Below are 22,132 nucleotides of genomic sequence, written 5' to 3' on the forward strand. Positions count from 1 at the left end.
GACTTGGTCTCCTTTCATTCTGTCCCTTCCTCATTGCCTAGGGCTCTGAGGTCCACTGCTGAATACAGACATTCAGCAGATAGATAGGGGAGAGACTGTGCAAGAGGTTGTTATGGGTCAGGGTGCTTCTTCCTACACCAAGTTGGCTGAACCCAGTCACAGGGCACTCAGGCTTTTTCAAATATAGCCTTGTGATGCTTTCAAGAAAAATAGAGAATGGGTTTTGGTGATCCATCACTGTCCCTATCACAAAAAGTGACCACCATGGTCAGAATTGTGAGATCCCTCCTGTGCTGCTGGCAGCCCCTAGAACTTAAGAAGGCAGACAGAAGCTTATCTTTCACACAGCAGAACTAAAAACATTAAGATTTAAAGGTAGAAGGAACAGAAAAAATAAAGACAGAAGATTGTTAATTATTATTGTAACAGGTGGTAAGACAAATTAAATGCATTCTTTGTAATGAATATTCTCAGGGTGGAGAAAGGGCATAGTGCACATCACCTTCATCATTCAGTATGAAAAAAGGAAGAGAAATGGATCACTCTGTCTTTCCATTAATTTTTTTCAGCAGTAGGGTTGGGAATAAGGCCATCATGTTTCCTTCTATGTCTGTGAAACATCTCAATTCAATATTATTCTAGGGTTTCCCCCAGTCTCAAAAGCTACCTCTAGAACAAAGATCTCAAGTTCCTAGAAAATGTTGCCTCCCTTATTGTATTAATAATTTGAAAGTCTCTTCACTCAAAGTATCAACAGGAATTACATATGTGTCTTTTTACATTCTTATCTATATTGGCACAGTTTTATTTTCTTATTTTGCTATCTTGCATAATTTTCTTTTAGATCTATATTTGATAGTAAGAAAGAAAATTTAACATTAGCAAATTAGCTTTATTTGCCTTTAAATAGTATTTTTACCTACACTGTATTATCTGACTCTTTCCTAGAAATGTCCTAAGGTAGTAGTTATTATTTCTAGCATTTAGATAATAAAATTGAGACTTAAGGAATGATATGGACTTCTCTAAAGTCCAACGGTGGCTCAGAGCACAGTTTTTAGAATCAGGACTCAAACTTAGGTGTCATAATCAGCCTTTCTTTCTCTAACTCCTATGCTTCAAAGATACTTTATTGGGGCACCTGGATGGCTCAGCTGGTTAAGCATCTGACTTTTGATTTTGGCTCAGGTCATGATTTCAGGGTCATTAGATCAAGCCCTGAAAGCCCTACATTGAGCTCCATGCTGGGCATGGAGCCTGCTTAAGATCTCTCTCTCCCTCTCGCTCTGCCTCTCTCCCGCTTGTGTGTGCATGCTTTTTTTTTTTTTTTTTTTATCTCTCCCTCCCTCAAAAATATATATTTTATTAACTGGGTTATTCAAAGCCATTAAACTTATCCAAGAAGTGTTATTAATATATAGAGAGAATTGTAAATTCACAGACAAAAACAGATGTAAATCTTTTTGTTTTGATATTAAAAAGTTCCACTCTTTTCGCTTCTTGAAAAAAATAATAAAGACAAAATCTCTAATTATGGGAGCACTCATGTATTCATACTTAGTAAAATATCCTTTTTGAAATAAGAATGGTGAAAGTTGTAGATAATATGAATTCTTCAAATGATAAAATGAGTTTTTCTGGCACATCAAAATTCTAATGAAATATATACATAAGTATGTTTTCTAGAATAGTAATTACAAATAGCTAGGAGTAAAAATAATTGCTGTCATTAAACAGGCACTGTATATGCACCAAATATTCATGGTCTATATTATTTTCTTTAATTTATAGAAAAGTAAACTGAGGATCAAAGAGGTTCATGAGGGGCACCTGGGTGGCTCAGTTGGTTAAGCATCAGCCTTCAGCTCAGGTCATGATCTCAGAGCCCTGGGATCAAGCCCTCCTTTGGGCTCTCTGCTCAATGGACAGCCTGATTCTCCTTCTCCTCTGCGTACCACTTTTCCTGCATGTGCTTTCTCTCTGTCAAATAAATAAATAAAATATTAAAAAAAAGAGGTTTGTAAACTTGACCTAGTGTCAAGCTGAGATTAAAAACCCAGATCTGATTCCAAAGCCAACAGTTTGATATTTTATAAACAGTATCAATGTATCAGTAATATCAAAATCTATAAATGAGGGCAAAAAATGGCTTTAATTTCTGTCAATATTTGATATTTTACAAATACAATATACTAAATATAAAATACTAGATAGAATAGTTTTTACATTATAACATGATCAAGAATAGAAGCCTGCAAGGATATATCATGGTGGGAGGTGCCACAGCTGAACCACTCTGGAGGACAGGAGAGACCTAGCATTAGATTATTGAGAGAGGGACACAGCTGTCACCACAAAAGACTTTCCGTATTTATTTACAGAAGGAAGAGAGGCAGGCAAAGCACAGAGATGGAATTTAGGATCATGCCATATTTGGGTATCTTTGAGAATGGTAAGCCATAGAGAACTCTATCTGCAATATCTGAGATCCCACGCTCAGGTCTGAGGTACAGGAATGAGACTTCAGACTCTGGCAGATGTAGCAGAACTCACTGGTAAAACTCAGGGGGACTTTCAGTCTTGGAGGAACAAGGAAGATTATCAGAACAGGAATTAGATGCTGATACCAAGAATGTGGTCCACTTTTCAAAACTGAGGAAAGACTCAGGACTAAAGCAGTTGCCAGAATTAGGTCAATGGTTAGGAGTGATTAGGGACAAGGACAACTTCCTTCTGCGTACTTCAGCTGTTGAATTAGAGAGACTGAAGTATCTCCTGATGAGATTAGGTTCACCTTTATTTTTTTAAAATAAATTTATTTTTTATTGGTGTTCAATTTACCAACATACAGAATAACACCCAGTGCTCATCCCGTCAACTGCCCCACTCAGTGCCCGTCATGCATTCACCACCACCCCCACCCTCCTTCCCTTCCACCACCCCTAGTTCATTTCCCAGAGTTAGGAGTCTTTATGTTCTGTCTCCCTTTCTGATATTTCCCACACATTTCTTCTCCCTTCCCTTATATTCCCTTTCACTATTATTTATATTCCCCAAATGAATGAGAACATATAATGTTTGTCCTTCTCCGACTGACTTACTTCACTCAGCATAATACCCTCCAGTTCCATCCACGTTGAAGCAAATGGTGGGTATTTGTCGTTTCTAATGGCTGAGTAATATTCCATTGTATACATAGACCACATCTTCTTTATCCATTCATCTTTCGATGGACACTGAGGCTCCTTCCACAGTTTGGCTATTGTGGCCATTGTTGCTAGAAACATCGGGGTGCAGGTGTCCCGGCGTTTCATTGCATCTGAATCTTTGGGATAAATCCCCAACAGTGCAATTGCTGGGTCGTAGGGCAGGTCTATTTTTAACTCTTTGAGGAACCTCCACACAGTTTTCCAGAGTGGCTGCACCAGTTCACATTCCCACCAACAGTGCAAGAGGGTTCCCCCTTCTCCACATCCTCTCCAACATTTGTGGTTTCCTGCCTTGTTAATTTTCCCCATTCTCACTGGTGTGAGGTGGTATCTCATCGTGGTTTTGATTTGTATTTCCCTGATGGCAAGTGATGCAGAACATTTTCTCATGTGCGTGTTGGCCATGTCTATGTCTTCCTCTGTGAGATTTCTCTTCATGTCTTTTGCCCATTTCATGATTGGATTGTTTGTTTCTTTGGTGTTGAGTTTAAGAAGTTCTTTATAGATCTTGGAAACTAGCCCTTTATCTGATATGTCATTTGCAAATATCTTCTCCCATTCTGTAGGTTGTCTTTGAGTTTTGTTGACTGTATCCTTTGCTGTGCAAAAGCTTCTTATCTTGATGAAGTCCCAATAGTTCATTTTTGCTCTTGTTTCTTTTGCCTTCGTGGATGTATCTTGCAAGAAGTTACTGTGGCCGAGTTCAAAAAGGTGTTGCCTGTGTTCTTCTCTGGGATTTTGATGGAATCTTGTCTCACATTTAGATCTTTCATCCATTTTGAGTTTATCTTTGTGTATGGTGAAAGAGAGTGGTCTAGTTTCATTCTTCTGCATGTGGATGTCCAATTTTCCCAGCACCATTTATTGAAGAGACTGTCTTTCTTCCAGTGGATAGTCTTTCCTCCTTTATCGAATATTAGTTGACCATAAAGTTCAGGGTCCACTTCTGGGTTCTCTATTCTGTTCCACTGATCTATGTGTCTGTTTTTGTGCCAGTACCACACTGTCTTGATGACCACAGCTTTGTAGTCCAACCTGAAATCTGGCATTGTGATGCCCCCAGCTCTGGTTTTCTTTTTCAACATTCCCCTGGCTATTCGGGGTCATTTCTGATTCCACACAAATCTTAAAATAATTTGTTCTAACTCTCTGAAGAAAGTCCATGGTATTTTGATAGAGATTGCATTAAACGTGTAAATTGCCCTGGGTAACATTGACATTTTCACAATATTAATTCTGCCAATCCATGAGCATGGAATATTTTTCCATCTCTTTGTGTCCTCCTCAATTTCTTTCAGGAGTGTTCTATAGTTTTTAGGGTATAGATCCTTTACGTCTTTGGTTAGGTTTATTCCTAGGTATCTCATGCTTTTGGGTGCAATTGTAAATGGGATTGACTCCTTAATTTCTCTTTCTTCAGTCTCATTGTTAGTGTATAGAAATGCCATTGATTTCTGGGCATTGATTTTGTATCCTGCCACGCTGCCAAATTGCTGTATGAGTTCTAGCAATCTTGGGGTGGAGGCTTTTGGGTTTTCTATGTAGAGTATCATGTCATAGGCGAAGAGGGAGAGTTTGACTTCTTCTTTGCCAATTGGAACGCCTTTAATGTCTTTTTGTTGTCTGATTGCTGAGGCTAGGACTTCCAGTACTATGTTGAATAGCAGTGGTGAGAGTGGACATCCCTGTCTTGTCCCTGATCTTAGGGGAAAGGCTCCCAGTGCTTCCCCTTTGAGAATGATATTTGCTGTGGGCTTTTCGTAGATGACTTTTAAGATGTTGAGGAATGTTCCCTCTATCCCTACACTCTGAAGAGTTTTGATCAGGAGTGGATGCTGTATTTTGTCAAATGCTTTCTCTGCATCTAATGAGAGGATCATATGGTTCTTGGTTTTTCTCTTGCTGATATGATGAATCACATTGATTGTTTTATGAGTGTTGAACCAGCCCTGTGTCCCGGGGATAAATCCTACTTGGTCATGGTGAATAATTTTCTTAATGTATTGTTGGATCCGATTGGCTAGTATCTTGTTGAGAATTTTTACATCCATGTTCATCAGGGATATTGGTCTGTAATTCTCCTTTTTGGTGGGGTCTTTGGTTTTGGAGTTAAGGTGATGCTGGCCTCATAGAACGAATTTGGAAGTACTCCATCTCTTTCTATCTTTCCAAACAGCTTTAGTAGAATAGGTATGGTTTCTTCTTTAAACGTTTGATAGAATTCCCCTGGGAAGCCATCTGGCCCTGGACTCTTGTGTCTTGGGAGGTTTTTGATGACTGCTTCAATTTCCTCCCTGGTTATTGGCCTGTTCAGGTTTTCTATTTCTTCCTGTTCCAGTTTTGGCAGTTTGTGGCTTTCCAGGAATGCGTCCATTTCTTCTAGATTGCTTAATTTATTGGCGTATAGCTGTTCATAATATGTTTTTAAAATCGTTGTATTTCCTTTGTGTTGGTAGTGATCACTCCTTTCTCATTCATGATTTTATTAATTTGAGTCTTCTCTCTCTTCTTTTTAATAAGGCTGGCTAATGGTTTATCTATCTTATTAATTCTTTCAAAGAACCAACTCCTGGTTCTGTTGATCTGTTCCACAGTTCTTCTGGTCTCGATTTCGTTGAGTTCTGCTCGAATTTTAATTAACTCTCTTCTTCTGCTGGGTGTAGGGTCCATCTGCTGTTTTTTCTCTAGCTCCTTTATGTGTAAGGTTAGCTTTTGTATTTGAGTTCTTTCCAGTTTTTGAATGGATGCTTGTATTACGATGTATTTCCCCCTTAGGACTGCTTTCACTGCATCCCAAAGATTTTGAATGGTTGTATCTTCATTCTCATTAGTTTACATGAATCTTTTTAGTCCTTCCTTAATTTCCTGTTTGACCCTTTCATCTTTTAGCAGGATGGTCCTTAAGCTCCACGTGTTTGAGGTCCTTCCAAACTTCTTGTTGTCATTTAGTTCTAATTTCAAGGCATTATGGTCTGAGAATATGCAGGGGACGATCCCAGTCTTTTGGTATCAGTTCAGACCCGATTTGTGACCCAGTATGTGGTCTATTCTGGAGAAAGTTCCATGTGCACTTGAGAAGAATGTGTATTCAGTTGAGTTTGGATGTAAAGTTCTGTAGATATCTGTGAAATCCATCTGGTCCAGTGTATCATTCTCGTTTCTTTGGAGATGTTGTGCTTAGAAGATCTGTCAATTGTAGAAAGCACTACGTTCAAGTCACCAAGTATTAGTGTATTATTATCTAAGTATTTCTTCACTTTGGTTATTAATTGATTTATATATTTGGCAGCTCCCACATTCGGGGCATATATATTGAGGATTGTTAAGTCCTCTTGTTGAATAGATCCTTTAAGTATGATATAGTGTCCCTCTTCATCTCTCACTACAGTCTTTGGGGTAAATTTTAGTTTATCTGATATAAGGATGGCTACCCCTGCTTTCTTTTGAGGACCTTTTGAATGGTAAATGGTTCTCCAACCTTTTATTTTCAGGCTGTAGGTGTCCTTCTGTCTAAAATGAGTCTCTTGTAGACAGCAAATAGATGGGTCCTGCTTTTTTATCCAGTCTGAAACCCTGCGCCTTTTGATGGGGTCATTAAGCCCGTTCACATTCAGAGTTACTATTGACAGATAGGAGTTTAGTGTCATCATGATATCTATTCAGTCCTTGTTTTTGTGGATTGTTCCACTGAACTTCTTCTTAAAGGGGAATTTTAAGAGTCCCCCTTAAAATTTCTTGCAGAGCTGGTTTGGAGGTCACATATTCTTTCAGTTGCTGCCTGTCTTGGAAGCTCTTTATCTCTCCTTCCATTTTGAATGAGAGCCTTGCTGGATAAAGTATTCTTGGTTGCATGTTCTTCTCATTTAGGACCCTGAATATATCCTGCCAGCCCTTTCTGGCCTGCCAGGTCTCTGTGGAGAGGTCTGATGTTACCCTAATACTCCTCCCCATAAAAGTCAGGGATTTCTTGTCTCTTGCTGCTTTAAGGATCTTCTCTTTATCTTTGGAATTTGCAAGCTTAACTATTAAATGTCGAGGTGTTGAACGGTTCTTATTGATTTTAGGGGGGGATCTCTCTATTTCCTGGATCTGAATGCCTGTTTCCCTTCCCAGATTAGGAAAGTTTTCAGCTATGATTTGTTCAAATACATATTCTGGCCCTCTGGCCCTTTTGGCGCCCTCAGGAACCCCAGTTAAACGTAGGTTTTTCTTCCTCAGGCCGTCGTTTATTTCCCTTAATCTATCTTCATGGTCTTTTAATTGTCTCTTTTTTCCTCAGTTTCCCTCTTTGCCATCAGCTTGTCTTCTATGTCACTCACTCATTCTGCCACCTCGTTAACCCCCGTTGTTAGGACTTCTAGTTTGGATTGCATCTCATTCAATTGATTTTTAATTTCTGCCTGATTGGATCTAAATTCTGCAGTCATGAAGTCTCTTGAGTCCTTTATGCTTTTTTCTAGAGCCACCAGTAGCTGTATAATAGTGCTTCTGAATTGACTTTCTGACATTGAATTGTAATCCAGATTTTGTAGCTCTGTGGGAGAGAGGACTGTTTCTGATTCTTTCTTTTGAGGTGAGGTTTTCCTTCTAGTCATTTTGCTCAGTGCAGAGTGGCCAAAAACAAGTTGTATTGGGAAAAGGAGAAAAAGAGAGAGAAAGAATGAAAGAAAAGAGAAAAAGAAAAAAGGAAGAAAAAAGAAAAAAGAGAAGAAAAAGAGAAAGAAAAAGAAAGAAAGGAAAACAGCAAATCAAACAAAACAAATCAAAAAGAAAAAAAAAAAAACAACAACCACAAAACACGGAGGAGTATCTTCTGATTCTGTGTACTTTAAGTCCCTTGACTTCCCCTGGAACTTGTCCGTCTCGCTGGTCTTCTGGGGGAGAGGCCTGTTGTGCTGATTTTCAGGTGTTAGCACTTGGGGGAGTTGCTCTGCCCCTGCCTGGTGCAGGGCTCAGTGGGGGCTGTTTACCCCGTGAGGCTCCAGGAGGAACAGCCCCAGTGGCGGGGCAGCTCTGGAGCCCTGGAGTCAGCTCCGGCAGTAGCTCCAGAGCTCTCCGTCTGCAAGGCCTGGAGGCTCCGGGCGGGGCCGCTGATCTGCTCAGCTCGGGGCAGGGTCGTCCTTGGGGTCCTGGGCCCTCCCGGCCTCTGCCTGTCCCCGGGGAGGCCAGGTCCTGGGCTGTTGGATTCACGCTCCCGCCCCGCAGCCCCCTCCGCGGAGCCGCCCCCGAGCCCCCCCCCAGCTGCTCCCGCCCCGCAGCCCCCTCCGCGGAGCCGCCCCCGAATCCCCGGAGCTGCTCCCGCCCCGCAGCCCCCTCCGCGGAGCCGCCCCCGAGCCCCCCGAGCTGCTCCGGGTCCCGCCGTGCGCGCTGCAGCCCTTAGGGAGCTCGGCGCACTCTCCCGGGGCGCAGGTGTCTGTTACTGTCCCCGGGAGCCCGAGGGCATCCCCGCCCTCCTGGGTCCTGCTCCAACTCCCTGCGAGCCCCTTTCCCCCCGGGAAGGTCGGTGCAGCTCCTGCTCCTCCGGGACGGGCCTCTCCTGTCCTGGGGACACTCGCCCCGGCCTCAGCCCGGCTCCTCGCGGGGCCCCTCCCCCCTGGATTCCTTAGGTTCGCCTTTAGATCTGAGAATAGGCCTTATGTGCTCAGAGGATTTGAATGGCTATAAAAAGGGAAAAGGTCAGGAAATGAAAGAGATCTTGACCTGTGTAATACTATGTCAAGGGTTATTTTATTTTCAAGTTTTTATTTAAATTCCATTTAGTTAATATGCAGTGTAATATTAGTTTCAGGTGTAGAATTTAGTGAATCAACACTTACATACAGCACCCATCACAAGTGCCCTCTTTAATCCACCATCCCTCCATCAACCTCCCCTCTGTAACCTCTGTAACCTTTGTTCTCTATAGTTCAGTCTAATTCTTGGTTTGCTTCTCTTTTCTTCCTGCCCCTCCCCCCATATTTGTTTGTTTTGTCTCTTAAATTCCACATATGAATGAAATGTCAAGGGTTATTTTTGAAATCAGTCTGATGAGAAACTTGTAATGGGTAAACTTACTTACTTACAATATTACTTTTATAAGTAATTATTACAATACTTACTAACAATATTACTGAGTGTGAATATGCAAGAAAATCTTGATTGAATGAATCAAACTTAAATATTTTTAAAGAAAACTGATCATAAAACAGTACTTTAAAATAAATCATGTAATTCTTCCTGTTTCCAAATGAAAAAAGAGAAAACAGGGGAGGCCTTACCCACAAAAATGTGTAGAAGTCTTGTCCTCCATAACTATGCAGGGTATGGGGAAAATTTATATAAAACAAGTATTTTAAAATGTAGGTTTTATTATCATTTAGGTATGGGGAAGCAAACAGATGAAGATACAATTGTTGAAAAGGTAGTTTGTTGTACTCACAAATCCCAAGAAGACTGGCATGCCATACCATGCAGGGGAGAACACAGGAAAGCATCAGGTTTGGTCAGGAAGCAGAGGAAGTGAGGGAAAAATATGGCCAAGAACTTTCACTGGGGTTTTTGTAAGAAGGAATGAAGCAGGGTGATTAGGTTTAGACTTGGCTGATTTGAATAATTTCATTAGACAGTCCTTAGTTGTCTGCTATCTGGCCCTAGAGAAAGTAGGGAAGGGGAATAGTGGTTTAAGTGTAAGAGAATGATAAAGCAATTGGTTCAAGGTTTGGGCTCTGGGTTGGTTGGTTTGCATATGAAAAGCACACTTAATGAGCAAGTCCTTTACTATCCCTAGAAAATGGCTAGTCCTGGAAGGGGCGGACCCCTAGAGGTCAAAGCATCAAAAATATAGTATAGGGCAGGTGGGTGGCTCAGCGGTTGAGTGTCTGCCTTTGGCTCAGGTCAGGATCCTGGGGGTCCTGGGATTGAGTCCCGCATCTGGCTCCCCATAGGAAGCCCGCTTCTCCCTCTGCCTATGTCTCTGCCTGTCTCTGTGCCTCTCATGAATAAATAAAATCTTTTAAAAAATACAGAATAAAAGACATAATGAAAACAATCACTCAGGAATTCTGCTAGCTTACATTTTTCTAAAATCACTTCTGAACCAAGAGATCTATCTACATCACAATTGTGTGTAGAGATTTAGGATCTGTTCCCATTTCTTCTTCCTTTGGCTAACAATTTTTCACCTTGAAGCTCTCTCCTGTGGTGTTGAGAGTTGGACCCAGTTCTACCATTCTTACATCCCACTCTTTTCCTGAAACAGATTTTCTAAAATATTGTCCTTTTTCTATTACTGGGAAACAAATAAGGGCAAGTTACAAGTTCACTAGAAACCTTAAAAACATTTTTTCTAATCACTATTGCTGGACTTCATCAGGTTAAGGCTAGATATAGACCTCATCTCTCTCAGCACTTTTTCCTGATCTCTCTCTCTTAGTGTTGCTTTTATATATCAGCCTTGTTGAGATTTTCTAATGTCCATTTTATCCCAGGGTGACTCCTCCAGATTTTCTCCCCTTATACTTCCACCTAGTTGGGCTTAAGGAATCCTCTTTGGGGATTGAGATAAAGGTAAACTGTCACTACCAGGGAATAAGTTGCCTTCATATATGACTCAAAGATGTTTACTTGTGGCCCAGAAATATTAGTAAATTCATCTTCTACCTCAATATCTTACATGTTGTAGGAAAATTCTTAGAACTTGGGATCCATGCCTTATCTTTCAATATAGATGAATATCATTTATTTCCATGGTTAACCTCAGGAGACTCTGGATATGAACTATTTCTGGTAAGAGCTGTGGCTCCACTGAAAGCTTCAAAAGGACCAAACAGTGTTTCTGGAATGATTCTACAGGTTGTAGATAGGGGCTAGAGATGTTTGTAAGGGACACTGAAATACCTCCCTCCTGGTAGAGAAGCAAAAAAGCATTCTAGGAGCAGTGAACACATGAATTTGAATTCTGGGGCATTTCTGGTATGTAATGGAAGTCAACCCGCTGCCCAGTAGGCTGGGAGTTCTAAGCTTCAAGGAACGGTCAAAAGAACATTGTCTGAAAACCTGAGTTTAAGAAACCATTAAGTAATCAGACATTAATTAAATATCTCCTCTTCATCTTTATATCCCTAGTACTTGGATGATGGTTGATGCATCCTGACAGTAAGATGCATTAGATCAGCAGAGCCAAATGCTAAGCAAACTGTGGTATTTCAAAAATACTGAATCTGATTCCTAGGCAGGCTCTTATTTATATATCTTGCTCCAAAATATTAGTGTATTAGTGACATAAGGAAAAAAAAAGGAGGATCCTACTTAGGGATGTGTGACTGAAGATGGGTATGGAATGACCTGAAGAAATGATTCAACAGACTATTTCTCCTGCAGAGGGCAAGGTCATTGCTAGGGCAGGACTGCTGTTCCCACAGAATACCTATACTTAAAGCTTTCTTGATAAAGCATTCCAAAATATAGCACTTGCATAATTAATAGATGCCCAAGAACCAATATTTGAGCCATCAGAAGGTTGACTTTTTCAGGTAAACTATATCATTCTCTTATACTAGGGGCCCAGGAATACTTTCCATTTTACTGTGTCATTTGCTAATTAGATGTGTGAATGGGAAGGAGTGAGAGAAGTACTGAGATGGCATTTAGAAACAAATAATGCAATAAATAATAATTTTTTGGCCTTAGCTCAGAACCTATAGTTTCTAAGAAACCTGTTATTACTCTAATTCTTAGAGAATTTTCTATGCTCTGAAATAATGAGAATATTTTTTTCTTAGCACTTAATTATTTTATTGATAAAAATCATTCATTTCTTTGCTATCAGGATCAAAGACAGTGTTCTATTTTGTTTGGCACATCCCATATCCCATAAACACATGCAATCCCACTACCACGAAACATATGGGTGCAGTACTATCATCTCATTCTCTCCTGCCCTGCCCCACAACACACACGCCTCACATTCCTCACATAGTTCCTTCAACTGCATGCAGTCACTTAGTGGAGAAGCCAATGCTGATTGATTGATTGTTAGGGTTGCCTAGAGTTTCTATCAAATATACTATTTTACTGTCACATCTTGTTGCAAAATTAATAATTCAGCTAACTCAAATGATTATTTTCTTATAAATAACTAACTACTCACATCCTATATTGTCCTGCTAGAACCAATTCTATTTTATTCTTATTTTGTAACCTTCTTGGAGGAAAAGAAAAGAAAAAATTTGCTACCCCTATGCAGAAACGGCATCGTATATCATAAGTCTGCCTTGGTTTTTATTTTAGATTAGAGCTCACATTGCTAAGACAAATTATAGCAAGACAGAAATAATCTTCTGACTTTTTTTTTTTCTTTTTTAAAAAGTGCATGGGGCTTGAACTCACAACCTTGAGATCAAGACCTGAGTGGTGATCAAGAATTGGATTCCTAACCACTTGGACCACCCAGGTGCCCCTCCTCTGACTTTTACTGATTAAGAAATCTATAACAGAGCAATCTATTCAAGTCTGCAAGTCTATAAATTTCAGAGTCAGCAAGGTAACCCCACATACAAGCAAAAACCAAGATGGGATTCCACAGTGAGGTAACACTAGGCAGTCAGGGGCCAGTATATGTGAGCATGTATGTGGGGGACAAATGTCAACCAATGTTAAAAATACAACAATCAGAAGAATGCTATGTGTTTAATACAAGTTTCATCTTTCCAAAGGTAAGCTATGTTCACCTACGGTTTGGAGTATGAATTATAAAGGATGAAGAAAATTAAGAGTTACCAAAATGAGAGTTTCTCTAGACTGTTGGAAAGGGCCGGCAATGTGTAGGCAGGTTTTTTGGAAAGGCTAGGCAATTTGCCCAGCATCTCCAAACTTCCACCTACTTGAGTGTGCAAGAGATGGCAGTGTAAAATTCCCAATAATCTCACAATAAATTAATTCTATCAAGTATCCAAATACTTCAAGAAGATAAAATACCAAAGAATCACATGAAAATGCTTAAAAATTTGTGTCATTAATTTTTATCACTAAATGATTAATGATAAATTCATTTAGAGAAGAAGTAGTGGCTGTTAAAGATATGTGATACATAGAACAAAATATATGAACAAATTTTAAACATATATATATGCACATTACAAAATGTGAATGTGATATGAAAAATAATTTCAGTTTACTATTTTAATTTAGTCTGTGGTTAACTATATTTTCATAATAAAATTCCATTATACATGACTTATGAATTCAAAATATCTTCTTAGTAGCTTGCTTGAAATATGTGGGTGTGGCAATGTTGATACATGGGCTCTATAAGAAGAAATGACAATCCTCACACTCTTTTCATAAGGAATATTTCAAATTTATCATATAAAGTAGGTTCCTAAAAACATGACAACAACCTAGGAAAAAGAATAAAGGATTTACCCCCATCCATATACAGAGTTAAAATAAAATTGGATAACATAGAGGCTTTGCAGAGTATATACTATATAATCAAATTCATTTTGATCAAATATTGAGAAAAAAATGACTCCCAAGGTTTTACTAGACTATTCCCACAGTCAGATATAGCCACTTCACTCATGTAATTTTGCATCATATGCTCAACTGTAGGGCTCTAGACTCAGAAAACAACCATTTCTAAAATGATAAATGTACTTGAATGTGGACCTCGATTTTGCCTGCTGCTGGTCAGCTCTCCTGTCACTTTACTTCAAACTGGACAGTATGACTGGAGCAGGTCTGGGAACTGCCACTTCCCTTCCGTACCACCGCCAGATATGTCCACAGCAATGGGGGAAACAGCATCATCCAGATGACATGGAATACATACTTCATCCTTTAATTGCCAAAGTGAGGTAAAAAGAGAAAAACGATTACTTGATTGGACTTTACAGTTACTTTTTTTTTTTTTTCTGAGTTTTTAGTTACTCATGGGGGAAAAAATAGAGCTGTGGAAGATAGAAGCAATCATTACAACTAGCCCTTTTATCCTGATGGATATACCAGCACTGTGTTTTTCTCCTTTTGTTCTCAACTGAAAAAAGAGTCAATAGTGGGATATCCCTCAGTTAGAGTTTGCCTGATATTTTTCTCTTGATTACATTGGGGCCATAGGTTTTGGAAAGAAGACCACAGAAGGATAGTGCCATGTTCATCATTTCATTTCAGATGCACAAACTATCAACATAATTTATTCTGTCGATGTTAACTTTAACTGTCTGGCTCAGAGTGTTTGTCCGGTTTCTTCACTGTGAGGTTACTCTCCCACCCCTTTCCATGTAGTACTGTGTGGAAGGAAGTCATTATACACAATTTGTATAAAATTGTGGGGAATTTGAAAAGTGGGGAGTTATGTTCCATTCCCTTTAGGGTGGATTATCTGCATAAATTAATTAAAATTCTTCTGCATGGGACATTTGTCTATTCTTCCCCCATTTTATGTATGTGTGTACGTATTCATTCATTCAATGAATCATTTGTATATATCAATATGGACACATGGATATCTATTTTACATTTGCAATAATAAACCAAGATTATTTTGTTGCTCAAATTGTTCCAGCTTTAGTCATTGGAAGCTCTTTCAATTGACTGACCAGTAGTCCTCAAAAAGTCAAAGTCATCAAAAGCCAGGAAAGTCTGAGAAACTATCACAATCTACAGAAGTCTAAGGAAACATGATGGCTAAATGTAATGTAGTAACCTATATGGAAATTTGAATTAGAAAAAAAGACATTATGTAAAAACTAAAAACTAAGAGAATTAAAAAAAAATACAGCTGATGGAATCTGAACAAAGTATAAACTTAGGTTAACAGTCACAAATCAGTAATTGTTTGTTAATTGTGACAAATGTAAGATACTAATGTAAGATAATAATAGGAGAATAAACTGTATTGGGAACTGGATAGCCACATGCAAAAGACTGAAACTGGACCCCTATCTCACATCATACATAAAAATCTATTCAAAATAGATTAAAGACCTGCACATAACCAAAAACACTTAGAAGAAAACATAGCAGGTAAGCTCCTTTCTGTTGATCTTGACAATGGTTTTGTGGATCGGACATCAAAAGGCAACAAAGCAAAAATAAGCACACTAAACAGCTTCTGCACTACAAAGGAAACCATCAACAAAATGAAAGGCAACCTATGAAATGGGAGAAAATATTTGCAAACCACATATTCTATAAAGAATTTATATCCGAGATATATAAGGAACTCATATGAGTCAACAGTAAAAAGAAATATAACCCAATTTTAAAAGCAGACAAAGGACCTACGTAGATATTTTTCCAGAGAAGGTGTGCAATTGGCCAACAGGTGCTTGAAAAGGGAAATACAAATCAAAACCATAATGAGGATCATCTTACTCCAGTTAGATTGTCCATTATTAAAAAGACAACAGGTAACAAATGTCAGCGAGGATGTGGAGAACAGGGAACACTTGTGCACTTTTTCTGTTGGTAGGAAGGTAAGCTGGCACAGCCACTATATAAAACAGTATGGAAGTTCCTTAAGGAATTAAAAATAGGACTGCCATACAGCAATCTCACCTTTGGAGATATATATATATATATATATATATATATATATATATATATATATATGAGATGATACTGATGAGATGATACTTTTCAATGATTCTGAAATGAGATCAGTATCTCAAAGAGAAATCTGCCCTTCCATGTTCATTGCAACATCATTCATATTATCCAAGGTATGGAAACAATCTGTCTGTTGACGGATGAATGGGTAAAGAAAATGTGGTACGCATATATCATGAAACATTATTCAGCTTTAAAAAAGAAAGAAATCCTGTCATTTAGGACAACATTTGGAACCTGAAGGGCATCATGCTAAGAGAAATAAGCAAGACAGAGAAAAATAAATGCCACATGGTATCCCTTATATGGGAAATCTAAAACAAACAAACAGAAGGTGAACTCAGACACAGAGTAGAAAAGTGGTTGCCAGGGAGAGGCTTCCGGGGTGGGGGAAAGGGAGAGGCTTGTAAAAGGTTACATTACAAACTTTCAGGTATGAGATGAATGAGGTTTGAGGATCTAATGTTTAACATGGTAACTGCAATTGATAACATTATAGTGGATGACTGAAATTTGCTGAGACTAGAACTGAAATGTTCTCAACAACAGCAATAAAAGGGTAAATATGTGAGGTGATGAAAGTGTCACTTAATTAGACAAGGGGATCCTTTCACAACGTATGCTTATACCAAATCATCATGCCATAATGCTTTAAGATGTCTTACGGGATCCCTGGGTGGCGCAGCGGTTTAGCGCCTGCCTTTGGCCCAGGGCGCGATCCTAGAGACCCGAGATCGAATCCCACGTCAGGCTTCCGGTGCATGGAGCCTGCTTCTCCCTCTGCCTATGTCTCTGCCTCTCTCTCTCTCTGTGACTATCATAAATAATTAAAAAAAAAAAATAAAGGAATTAGACTGCCTTTAAGAAAAAAAAAAAGATGTCTTACAATTTTATGTGTCAATTATACCACAATAAAGCTGAGAAAGAGAAAACAGTAACAAACATTTCTACTTGGAACATGTTGAAATTTGGAGAAAATGATACTTAAAAGTGGACTTTCTGCCCTTCATTTATGTTTATTCCTGTTTTCCATGCATACTGTTTTCCTTCTCATCTCTCTCATCCTCTTCCCATCCTTAATTTTTTCTTTTTCTTTTCTTTTTCCCTCCTCTGCTATCCCATCCATCTTTTTAATTCATGCAGAAGTTAGGGAATTGCTAACTTATTTCCCTCTTTCTGCCTTGATTATCTCAGAAAACAATCACTTTACTCTGTGACTACTATTCTATACCTAGGAAGTCTTAAGGGTTTATGAATTTAAATTCATAATTGGAAAGATAACTGGAAAGAGTCGGGAACTTCCTACTTGTTTTTCTTCCGCATTCTCTACTGCTCTCTTCTATTATACATTTTATAAACAGAATAATATCAAAGATCATTAAAAAACTTCCTTAAAAGGAGAAGACACACCGCAGCCATGACCTTCTATTTCATAATAGGCTGTTATTATTTCCACTTCCAAGCACAGTGAGCATTGTTCACTCTGACTTCCATTAACTTGTTGAATAATTCTGTTGAAAAGCTATGGTTTTGTTTTGTTTTGTTTTTGACTGAAATGCAATTAGCCTGCATGCTATTTGAAAATAAACTTCCAGTTTTCATTGAGATTATCCCAAATGGCAAAAGTGTAGGATCTCTCTTTCTCTCTTGAGACAGAATGAAAAAGAAACACTTTTTTTGGTAAAATTGTTTTAAAAATATAAATAAAAAGAAAAAATAACTGCTTCAATAAAATGCATAATGGAAACATTCCCGAAACCAATTTTCAAGTCTAGTTTTTACCATAGTTTTCCCAGATTGTATAGCGAGCAGCACAGTGGTCATGAAGAACTAGGTGATGATAGGGTGTATATAGTGATTGTAATTCCTACTGGTTGTTTAATAAAATTACAGTATTTAGTTTATGTATGCTGAGAAAGTTATATACTAAGTAAAACAAGTGTCTTGTAATAAAAAAAAAAAAAAAAAAAAAAACCCAGGAGAGAGTGGGAATGGGATACATGGGGGCTCTTGGTACTATCTGCAACTTTTTTGGTTAAATTAAAATCTATAGCAAAATAAGAAGTTAAAAAGAAACTGCAATGCTTTTAGCTTCCATGTAGCAGAATTTTAAAGGAGTCAAAGATCTGATTTGAGCAGCCCTCCTGCCTCTGCTGCAAAGATATAAAGAGCAGCTTACTTCTCACCCTAATCTGAAATATTCAAGATCTCCTCTTCTAAATGGATTTTCAAGGCTCTCCAAGGAACTCTTCAGGCTTATTACAAAGTTAACTCAGTAATAGTGATCTGAAACTTCTCATCTGTAGACAGGCAACTGACAAGTTAAATTTGGGCCGCTGCACGTGTCATATCTTTTTTTTTTCTTTTTAAAAAATTTAAATTCAATTTGCCAACATATAGTGTAACACCCAGTGCTGTGAATAAACTCTCTCTGAAAACCTAGTGCCTAGGTGTTAGGGAAGGCTGCTCCCTAGCTGGGAGAATCGAGAGTGGTGTCACCTTGCATATCTCTAATTACCTGTGCTCAAGGCTGAAGGTGGCTTAGTGTCTATTCACAAATTCACCTTGATGGCCACTTAAATATTTTCTGGGTGAAGCCCAGTCCGTAGACAGGGAGCATTATCTCTCCACTTTAGGAAGTGATGACTCTGCATAGCCAGGCCCAAATTACACTGACCTTTTTGATAGCCATGTCACATCTTGTAGTGATAGTCAATTAACTGCCCAGCTGACCCTTAGGATTTTTCAAGCACTGGAGATTAACAAGATCTTTTTCCCTTGTCTCACTAAATGTCTGTATTTCTGATTTATGTCTCTATTCATTGATTGCTATTTCTTGGCCCATTTATTTCTGGATTTGCAGTTTTTCCCTTTTTACATTCACTTTTTTCTTTGATGCAATTCTTAATTCGTGTTAGGAAGAAAAAAATAACTCTACTTTTAAGGTTCTGAAGACACCAAATAGCCCCGACATTTGTGGTTTTATGAATGATTGGCAATCAAAGACATTCTTAAGATGTGATTAATAGAGTACCCCTATGATATGCATTTGAGATTAGGGACAGATTTGGTATAATAATTAGGAGGATGAAGTAATTGCCTTATTTTATTTTATTTTTTTATTTTTTATTTTTTATTTTTTTTAGTAGTTTCAAGAGGAGGCAGGATTTTTTACTTCATTCAGAAAGTCAGGGTAGATTTGCCAACAGAAAAACCTCTGAAAAGAGAAGGACCTATTTCTCCAGGGGAGCATCTTTCTGGATGGAAATTTTATGCCAAGGATACTGAAGTAGTAACAAACTTAAGTCATCAACCTCCATGTTCCTGTGACCTACCAGGAAAATACAGGGAGCCATTTCTTCAGAAAAAGTGGTGCTCACACTGTAAAGCCGACATGCTAATTTGCTTTCCTGTTTAATTTGTCTTCACTGTTACTATCATCACCACCATGAAAAAAAAGTAGGTGTTTGTTACCAATGGCTCAGGATCCTCTTTTGAGCAGCTTCCAAAGATAATTGCAGATACCTCGGTGGACACTCTTACAGTCAAAACTGCCCAAGGTATAAAATAAGATGGATACATCCAGGTAAAGTTCCTGGACAGTAAGAACTGTCTTATTCATCTGCTTTTCTGTGTACTCAGAGAAGTGCCCTGTTGTAAGTGCTTAAGAAATATTTGTTGCATTGAGTCAAATTATAGTGAGAAGAGGCATAAGCAGGCAAAGTGAGTATCATGCCAAATCCCTTAATTCCCTAAATCCACACACTGCCAACAACAAACTGTAAATTAGAACTGCCATAGATATGTTTGAACTTCTGTTTAAATTCTTCACTAAGCTAGTGCTTCTAAATTTAACACTCTAGTCACATTCCTGGCAGGAGGATAAGCACCAGTATGGAAAATTAGAGAAGTCTAGTCTAGTGCTCATCTTGGCATTACCTTTTGGCTGCAGAAGCCCCAGGGCAAGATGCATTATGCTTCTCAGCCTCTTTTCCCTTACTTGGCTGTTAAGGGGGGGGGGGGAGGGAAAGAGGAGCAAAAGCCAACATTTTTTAAACACTTTAATCACTTAGAAGAAAATAGAAATTTTACAGATAGCCATTAACTCTTTGATGACTTTCTGTCATTAGCACCATGCTAATAAATGACCAAAGACCAGCTTTCAAAAGTAACAGAACAGCTATGTATCTTGAAGAGTTGCAGTCTGATCCTTGGAGAGAAGAGGATATATACCACTTGGCCATATTTTAGATAGCATGTCTGCACCAGGATCATCTGAAGACAACACCATGAGCTCACTCTGGGTGGCTTGGATCAGATGCTAGCTGGTTACTAGGTTACTCCTCTTTTCCTAGACAGGAGGGTAGCACCCAGTGGAATTGAAGATGTCCTCCCAAGCAGGGTCCTGCAAATCACACATGAGTACCAAATCTTCCCAGCTCCCTAAGGTAGCAGGCAGTTGGTAATCTCGAACACACCTGTGAGTATCTGACATTCAAAACCCAGACTGCCTGGGGCCAAACAGCTTATGGATTCCATCATTAACGAAGGCATTTTCTTATATGTAGAAAAAGAGATACCCAGAGGTTCCTCTCCTGGAATAAAATCCACACTGGGTAATGCAGACTGTGACCTCACAAGCCATTTCATGGAGAGATGGAGATTGACCGGAGGACTCCCCATATTTCTGTCTTGTTGACCCTTGTGAATGCTTCCTTTCTCTATAATGCTTATCCTTTAATCTGTACCATGCAGTATTTTAAAAATCACTCAGCCCCTTACTCCACCAGTAGAACCTTTAGGGATTACCTGATGCAACAGTATCATAGGGAGAAAAGTATGGCCTTTGGGCCCCAAATCTCCCACTTACCAAAAAAACTCCATCGATTAATTGTCTAAATTCTCTGCATCTCGGTTTACTCTATTTTAAAATGAGATCAATAACCATCTCAAATTTGTTCTGGATATTAAATACAATGACGTGACAGGCTCTAGCATGAAACATAAACTCAAAATTGGAGTTCTTTTCCAATGCTTCCCATCATCTCCTACAACATTTATCTTTTATTTCTAAAATTATAGAAGAAATTGTGGAAAGGAGAGGACAAAGCATTGAGGAAGTTCCATGAGATCAAGGACTAACAGTGAAGAGGATGGAGAGGAGCGAGGCGAGGAAGCTAACCCGGAGCAAGGATGGCTTGAGAACAAGGGTGAGAGATTTCTGGGGAACATTTTCTCTTCTGACTTCAGGTGTACTTGGATATCACCATCTCCTTCGGGCCTAAGCAAAAGGCAGCTGCAGGCAATTTTCCTATTATTCTTTATTTGTCCTTAAATAAAGATAGATGCTGATGATTTCTTTACTTCTTTTAGTCCCTGTGAGTTTCCGGCTGGTCCTCAAAGGAAATGAATGCTAACAGTGCCAAAGGACGCAGTTGCAATTCACGGCAGCATCGTCTTTGCTTTTGAAAAGCATAACTACTACATCTTCTAAACCTCCCTGCAAACTATCTTAAGTAGTAACAGCTCCCAAAGATAAAGGCTATGCTGTCCAGAGGCTGCCATGGTTTGCTTTCATTTATGACCACATGATTTATACCAGGCAATGGCAGCAGTGGCATCATAATCACTCTGGAATTCGGCTTAGATAGACTCATAACTCTTTAAATGGGGACAGTAGCTTTCAGGCTGTCAGAACAAAGGAGGAATCATTTATAATATCAGCATCTTAACAGGATAAAGGAATGAATAGAATCCTATGTATACCAGAATGAGACAATTAATTCACCATTAATATGAACAGCAATGTTTTTGAGGCATGAAAAAAAGACATTTCCAATCTTTTTGTTCTTCTCTTTTTTTTTTTTTTTGTTCTTCTCTTTTTAGCTAGTCTGACCTCTAGACTCAAAATACTCATTTGTAAATGACATGTTCAGGATCAGAGGTATAGACAGATCAGACCAAATATGATGGGCTCAAAGGCAAGAAGCTCTATTATTATTAGGTATTTATCCTCAAAGCTGCATCGATTTTGCCATTTTAAAATTCTATTAGCTCTGCACCTGTATACCCTAGCCCATAAAAAATTACTTCCTGTTTAAGTTTTCCTCACCAAGGGGTTGGGGGGGGTGGTTTATGATGACTCTATGATGAGTCTCAAAAACATCTTTCAAAAGAGGAGGGATAAAACCATTGGTTATCAGAGTTGGAGAAAAATAAACTATCTTTCCTCCTGGGCCTAGTCTCAGATGAAGGAAGGTAACATGAAAAAACTTTATCTGGAATTTATAATGAATTCTATAGTTTATAAACTGCCTTCACATATTGCAACCAGG

The 22,132-nt window shown here is 38.8% G+C and overlaps 2 long non-coding RNA genes across 6 annotated transcripts in view; one reads left to right on the forward strand and one right to left on the reverse strand.

The window, feature by feature from the left end:
• LOC144289010 (uncharacterized) overlaps positions 1-22,132 on the reverse strand; it is a 327,654-nt gene that overhangs the window by 70,812 nt on the left and 234,710 nt on the right. For 3 of the 5 annotated variants that reach the window (XR_013357070.1, XR_013357069.1, XR_013357074.1), the window contains 2 exons: positions 13,857-14,025; positions 1,831-1,980 (listed from right to left, as the gene is read on the reverse strand). The exons of 1 other annotated variant lie outside the window; for it this stretch is intronic. This is a non-coding gene — a long non-coding RNA (uncharacterized LOC144289010). The remainder of the gene's footprint in view (positions 1-1,830; positions 1,981-13,856; positions 14,026-22,132) is intronic. One more of the 5 variants, XR_013357071.1, reaches the window with a different exon arrangement.
• Positions 1-22,132, forward strand: part of LOC144289011 (uncharacterized) — a 37,148-nt gene that overhangs the window by 13,190 nt on the left and 1,826 nt on the right. Inside the window, exon 2 of the long non-coding RNA XR_013357080.1 lies at positions 20,880-21,007. This is a non-coding gene — a long non-coding RNA (uncharacterized LOC144289011). The remainder of the gene's footprint in view (positions 1-20,879; positions 21,008-22,132) is intronic.

Source organism: Canis aureus, chromosome 18 (genome assembly GCF_053574225.1).
Source record: "Canis aureus isolate CA01 chromosome 18, VMU_Caureus_v.1.0, whole genome shotgun sequence".
Classification (NCBI taxonomy): domain Eukaryota; kingdom Metazoa; phylum Chordata; class Mammalia; order Carnivora; family Canidae; genus Canis; species Canis aureus.